Source organism: Lycium ferocissimum, chromosome 1 (genome assembly GCF_029784015.1).
Source record: "Lycium ferocissimum isolate CSIRO_LF1 chromosome 1, AGI_CSIRO_Lferr_CH_V1, whole genome shotgun sequence".
Taxonomy (NCBI): Eukaryota; Viridiplantae; Streptophyta; class Magnoliopsida; order Solanales; family Solanaceae; genus Lycium; species Lycium ferocissimum.
The window spans coordinates 63,402,884-63,410,241 of NC_081342.1; the positions used below are offsets into that span (position 1 = coordinate 63,402,884).

A 7,358-nucleotide genomic window follows, 5' to 3' on the forward strand; every position below is an offset into this window, starting at 1 on the left:
TTTTTAACGACTCACATGGTGAAATATGTGTTGGTTATAAAACTATATATATATATATTTTATTGAGTCTTGATTTCCGTTGCTTAATCCATGTGAGTAGTTCACCTGATTACAGTGTTGAGAAAGCCTATTTCCAACAATGGAGATGAGAACTGGTCTAGTGGGTAAATTAGTGCCTGCTTCTCTCTTTTATGCATGTCCTAAGTTGTTTCGTTAAGACGAAGATGCACGAATATATAGATAATGTTGTCGATAATTAACAACAATGTCGATATGTCCGAGTGGTTAAGGAGACAGACTTGAAATCTGTTGGGCTTCGCCCGCGCAGGTTCGAACCCTGCTGTCGACGTTTTTATTTATTTATTTTCGTTTTTTTGGGAAATCGAAGATATGTAAAACACACAGTCTACAAACCAATTTCCACCCGTAATGTTAGATCCGAAGTAGCGAAACCATGAACCCAAACAATAGCAACACCAAACAACTATTTTTGTTTTATAGAATTGTCAAATTTGTTTTTTTTTTTTTAAGATTCTGATATAGAAAATCAGATCCAGGACGTATTTATAAAACAAAACATTAATTCAAACTTTGATACCAAATGATACGAATTAAAATATGCAGAAGTAACAAATAGAACAAAAAAAAAAATAGATAGGATAACAAGGATAAATCTAGAAATAGAACGAGAGGGTGAAGAGATTTAGAAGAAATAATGAATAAGCTACCAATTCAAAGACATTTACTTACTGGAATAAATTCAAGGGGAAAAGAAATATAAACTCATACATTGGATATTCACGCATGGACAAATCGAGAGAGGATCAAAGAGAGATTCAAGAGAACAATAATCCCCAAAACCATAACAAACAAGCTTTGGATCGAGGTAATTAAGTTAAGACTTGACCTTCGACGAGAGACGTTTTACCCAATTAAGTTATTAACGAATGAATTAAGGGTAAGGTTGGTGATGTATAGGCAAGGTGACGAGTGCTTATGCAAGCACCAAGTGACATGTTGGGTTCATGTGACTTATATGTCTTAGTTGCTTGAATTGATTGCTTAGCTGATAAATTAAGAGGAATTCCATGTTAACTGTTAAGTGAGGATGCTATCAATATTGTTGCCATGTTAGGCTTTAATTCGAGCTATGTGCATATAGTTGACATGCTTAGTTGATAATCGTATTTTATTGATATTGATATGCCTTACACTGTTATGTGATTGCATATGAGATTGAGAAATGTTACGAGTTATGCACGTTGAGATTGTGTGTGCTTTGTTATGAGTTGTCTTGATTATAAGGTGTGCACGCTGTCCGTGCTGAGTTTGATAACTACGGGAGATTGTCTATACTGCACGTGAAAACCGTCCGTGCGGCATATGAATCACTCATCTATATATGAATGATGTTACTGTCAAACTTGCAATTAGTCTAGTTCGGAGGAAAGGGAAAATGACCACTTTTTGAACCACTTATTAAACTTCAATCAATGTTTCAAAATGTAATTAAATTCTAGACACTCTTTAATACGACAATATTATTTGGACTAAAATACTGAAACTTTTAAAACTTCAGATTTATCCGCGCTGTCTGGAATACAGGGACTCCAATAAATATCTCTTATTTCTCAAGTTAAAACTAACATCATTTAAACTCTTGAGAATTTTTCATGAATTTCTTTTAACTTGTAGAAGTTGAAATAGAATTTTAAAGAGATACCATGAGTGAAGTAATTATTATTTCAGTATACCCCTAGGCCCTGGCCTACTAAACTAAGGGGTCGTTTGGTAGGTAGTCAAAATTATCAAGGATTATAATTAGGTGACTAATTTATCCCAATGCTTATGGGATTATTTTATCTTATCTAAAAGATGGTATAAAATAATCTTAGTATAAGTGGGATAAGAAGGGATACCCCATCTCTTGGGATTGGATGCATTTTATACTGCTTGTTTGGTCTGAATATAAATTTATTCGGGATAAATTTATTTCATCAAACGTGGTATAAAAATTAGTCTTTTGATATCCCAACATACAATGCAATAAAAACAGCCCTAAAGGACATGCTTATGGAGTAGAGTTAGCTAAGACAGCACGGGCCTATTGCCTCCTCATCTCCTTAAGGTAGAGTAGAGCTTATTCACGAGGACGAGATGTTTCTTTCAAAGATACAGTGTGTGTGCGTACCCTGGCCCATTGCTTTTCCCTTTTGTGTCCTCAAATAATTTAACAGCAGCATACATTGAGGTACTATGCTAATATGAAGACATGGACCTGCTTCATCCACTAAAAATGGGGAGTTATACTATTTTGAATCTATTTAAATGGCAACATTGGACCCTCCAACTATCTAAAACAGAAAATCTGTCGACGCATTGAATTGAATCAATAATTGTTTGCAATTTTCACTAACGTAGTAGAGATGATGATACCCATTGGCCACCTCCAAAAGACAAGCAACATGTACATGTTTTTCCTCTTTCACCTCACTCTGTCACTGCCTGAAGAAAAGGTGAAAACCGACCACCAAATTTGACCTAAAAAACTGATCGATGTTGAGGGTCTCTAAAGTGCAACTACTAAAAACAAAAAGCATACAAAATACCTAATACATAAAAAGTGCAACTACTAAAAACAAAACAAAACAAAACAAAAACATACATAAAAATAATAAACCGAACCGACAATGCAACATTTGCAATTACAAACAACAACAAGAAGAAACCACAAACCATCCTCCAAAATTTTAGTTTCCCTTTCAAAGCATTTCTCTCGTGTTGAGTGTCTCTAACCTTATTCTTGAAGTAATTTTTTGGTCTTCCGAGTCTTTTAGCGACAACTCAAGAAGTTCAATTTTTACTTTAGCTTTAAACTACAAATCAAACTTCACGGTATCTCTATTGCTTTGTGAACTCGCAGTTTCTCTATCAACAGGAGGCTTTCTAAATCGCGCCAACACAGTTTTATCAACGGGAGTTGTATCTTCCCACTGAAAATATTTGCACCCACCACTTGCCTATAAAAAAATAACAAATAAAAATTCAGTTTTTGAAATTAAAACATGTCGAACGTGATAAAGACTATAAAAAGTTGGAAAAAAAAACTTACTCAGGGTACTTTACAATGCCAAAACGGCGACCCGAATTATTTGGGGTCCTTGATGTCTTGAATTGGCTATATTGACCGCACAAACAAACGTCAGGTTCTATAGAAAATATTGAGGTTCTGGACAATTGAGAAGATGAAGGAATGGAGTAGTGTGAAAGAGCCCTTTAGCGCAATAAATTGTTGCGTTGAAGGACTTAACTAACTGTTACTGTTAAGTCCCTTCATGCAACAATTTATTGCGCTAAAGATAGTTTAGTAACTTTTTTTATGGGGTCACTTTGGTCACTTTACTCTTTTTGGGTCATTTAGTTTCTGACTCGGAGGTGGTGGGGGTAATAAAAATTTCCCATTTTTCTATATTTTTTTTATAAAATTAAAATAAAATATATATGAAATAGAAAATTAACGGCGGAGGAGGGGGTGGGGGGGGGGGGGGTTGCATTTTTTCCATTTTTAATTTTTTTTTTAATAAAAGTATAATAAAAGGGAAAATACAAACCACCCACCCCCCCCCCCCCCCCCCCCCACGTATACTCGGATTAATTATGACGCGCGACACTGCGAGCGACCTATTACCCCCCCCCCCGACCTTATTTTTCTGTATTTTTGTACTTTTTTCGGGCGATACGACACAATCAAATTTGATACCCGGTTGCTTGATGTTACGCGCTCTCGCCACGATAAACGCCACGTCAGTGCCACGTCACTTCTTCTTCTTCTTCTTCTTCTTCTTCTTTTCAAGAAATCAATCAACCCATTTTCCTCCATTAACACACACACATTCAATTTCATCATCAATTATAAAAGCTTATTTTCAAGAAATCAACCAACCCATATTCTTCCCTCCATTAACACACCACCATTCAACCATTTTTTCCTCCATTAATACACACACAATCAATTTCATCATCAATCATACATATCTTTTCAAGAAATCAACCAACCCATTTTCTTCCTCCATTAACACACGCACATTCAACCTATTTTCTTCCTCCATTAACACACACATTGAAGGGCAACCGATCCGTTTGAAGGGCGATTCGTGCAATTTCTTCATTGTTTATTTTGTAAACAATGAAGGAAACATTGCAAACCGATCCATTTGAAGGGCAATTCGTGTAAACAATGACGACCCAGTCCATTTGAAGGGCGAGTTCGTGCAATTTCTTCATTCTTTATTTTGTAAACAATGAAGGGACGCACCATGCAAAAAATATTTTTTGAGAAACCGATCCATTTGAAGGACGGTTTGTTATGCAATTCTTCATTGTTTATTTTGAAGAAAATGGGTTGAATGTGTGTGTGTTAATGGAGGAAAAAATAGGTTGAATGTGTGTGTGTTAATGGAGGAAAGAATATGGGTTGGTTGATTTCTTGAAAAGATATTTATGATTGATGAAAAATTGAATGTGTGTGTGTGTAATGGAAGAAAAAATGGGTTGAATGTGTGTTGTTAATTTTGAAGAAAATGGGTTGAATGTGTGTGTGTGTGTGTGTTAATGGAGGAAGAAAATGGGTTGATGGATTTCTTGAAAAGAAGAAGAAGAAGAAGAAGAAGAAGAAGAAGAAGAAGAAGAAGAAGGGTTTAGTGATGAAGAAGACAAAATTAATGGAGGATTTAATGGTTAATTAAAGGCTAATTAGTGTAAATATAATTAATAAAAGAAAAATCAAATGAAAAAAAGAAAGGAAAAGTGGTAGTGACGTGAAGCCAATGTGGTGAGAGTGTGCCGACACTACCTCCAATCGTATAACTGGCATCGAATTTGATTATGTCGTATCAAAAGACAAAAAAAATACAGAAAAAATAAGGCCGGGGGGGGGGGGGGGGTAATAGGTCGATCAGAAGGTTTGCAGGTTGCGTCATAATTAATCCGAGTATATGTTGGGGGGGGGGTTATGTATTTTCCCTATAATAAAATATATGAAATAGAAAATTCGGGAGTGGGGTGAGGGGTAAGAATTATTTTTATATGACTTTTATAAAAGTAAACTAAAATATATTAAATAGAAAATTCAGGGGGTGGTGGGGTAGTAGGTGGGGTGGGTGGTAAGAAGAGATTCTCATCTTTTATACTAATTTTTTTTTAGAAAAGTAAAATAAAAAATACAAAATTCCGGGGGGTGGGGGAGGGTTTCACTTGTTTATATAAGTGACAAAATAGTATATGAAATAGAAATTTGGAGGGTCGGGTTGGGGGGTAAGGAGTGGTGTAGAGGTGTGGTAGGGGTGCTAGGGGTTCAGCGGTGGGGTGGGTAGTTAAGTAGGGTGTTTGGGGTGGGGGTAGGTGTAGGTGTAGGTGGTGGGATGGGTGGTGGAGGGTGGGGTAAGAATCATACTACTACACTTTGCATGTCCATTGTCCAGTAAGCATGGATTGAATAGAAGCCAACTCATATCTTACCGTGATTTACCCATGTTTCAGCGGGTTAAATATAGGTTGAGCCCCTATTTGATCATTATTAAAAGGATTCTTACAAAAATGTCCCGCCAAACAAAATAGTTTTCACCCGCTATAGCCTAAAAACAAGATCCAGTCATTGTAGCCTAATGCTAAAAAATATAGCGTCACTCCTTTACTTTGTTTCTGTACTTACCTCATTAATGGCTCCTCCTTGCTTTGTCACGCCCCAAAACCTACCCTAGACGTGACCGACATTCGACGTCATGAACAACATCGGAAGAACCGAAAAGATGCGATAACAATACTTGAACCCGCCAGGTTTAATATTCGCCTCCAACAGTTTATAAAATAAATGTAAACAAGTCATGAATATATGAATTAAATCAGCGGAAGTCTTTATTAATCAAATACTTAGTCAAACGTAATAACGTGACCGAGAGTTAATCAATAACTCAACAACTACCCACAAGAATGTATACTATGGAGCTTCTAAGATAAAGGAATAATAGTTTGACTCGACGGGACCACGGCCGGAAAAAAACTAATATAATGAATAAATAAATAAATAGGTGTCCCACGAATGAACGTGTGGGCTCGCCGTCAAATCGACGACACCGCAAGTCCCCCTAAACGCCGGAGTATCAAGAACCACCTTTCTTACTATTTACCTAACATACCGTCAAAACAACAATGGTATGCACGAGTACTTCGTACTCGGTGAGTGCCTCGGAGACAATAAGTAATAAGAAAATAGAGTACAATAATACATAAAGAAATCGATCCGAAAATCATGTGAAACCAATGTAAGAACAAATTATTCGGTTGTGTATCTCAATAAGAATTATCAAAATCGATTATAAGGCCTCTTGTCAAGGTACAACTTCAAATATGCCTTTCAATTGATCATATTTAACAACAACAATTCCATGAGAAAATAAGAATATCACACATGCCAATACAGTCCCAAGAATCAAGCTCATCGGAGGGATGACCATAGAGGTTCCCTAGTCACAGCGCACCACACCGGAATATGTAATTCTCGGTGGCTATCCTTCCTCCCGAATAGCTAGGCATAAACCGCACTCCGGGTAGCGAAACCGATAGTGGCCACTCTTCCTCCCGAATGGCTAGGCAATTACCGCACTAGGATCCATAGTGACTACCCTTCCTCCTGAGTAGCTAGGCCAAACACAACAATCAAATTCATAGCATGAAAGCTGAATTATAGCATAGAAGCTAAATCACAATTATCTCAATGTAGGCACACCATCCATTAGCATTAAGTTTGAAAATGTTTCCACTTCTTTAAACAAAGTTCAATTGTCATAGTTTCTCATGAAAACCTCATTACCAACCATTAACCCTTATTATTGATCATCTTATAGAGGAAAAAACAGTTGAGATCATATATACATGTATAGGGTATAGTACAATTAAGGTCTAACGTGGCTTGCCCCCTCACACACACCAACCATGATAAAAACATGAATTAGGGTTTCAAAATATGAGAAGTTCACCTTTCATTCAATAAAGAACTTTTGAAAAGAAGTCATGCATTCCAAAATAAGATTTTCAAAAGAGACATACCTTAATTAAGCCTTACGTAATTCAACAATTTACTTTTATAACGAAGAAGACCCAAAACCCTAGCTTGTACCTTGAGAAGGATTACTTTGCAAACCCTAGGTTTTTCATTTAAGAATCATGTTAAGAATCATGGATTGATTAATAATGTTAAAGATGTTCTTATCTTAAGGTTTGGAGACTTGGAGAAAAGGTTTTCGTCCTTAGGGGTTATGAGAATGAGAATAATTCATAAAATTAACTGAATTCCACTATTT

At 36.3% G+C, this 7,358-nt stretch overlaps 1 non-coding gene across 1 annotated transcript; it reads left to right on the plus strand.

Annotated features, from left to right (window-relative positions):
- Positions 1–267: 267 nt before the first annotated feature.
- On the plus strand, positions 268–349 carry TRNAS-UGA (transfer RNA serine (anticodon UGA)). The gene has a single exon. It is a non-coding gene; the product is annotated as a tRNA-Ser (tRNA).
- Positions 350–7,358: the final 7,009 nt, after the last annotated feature.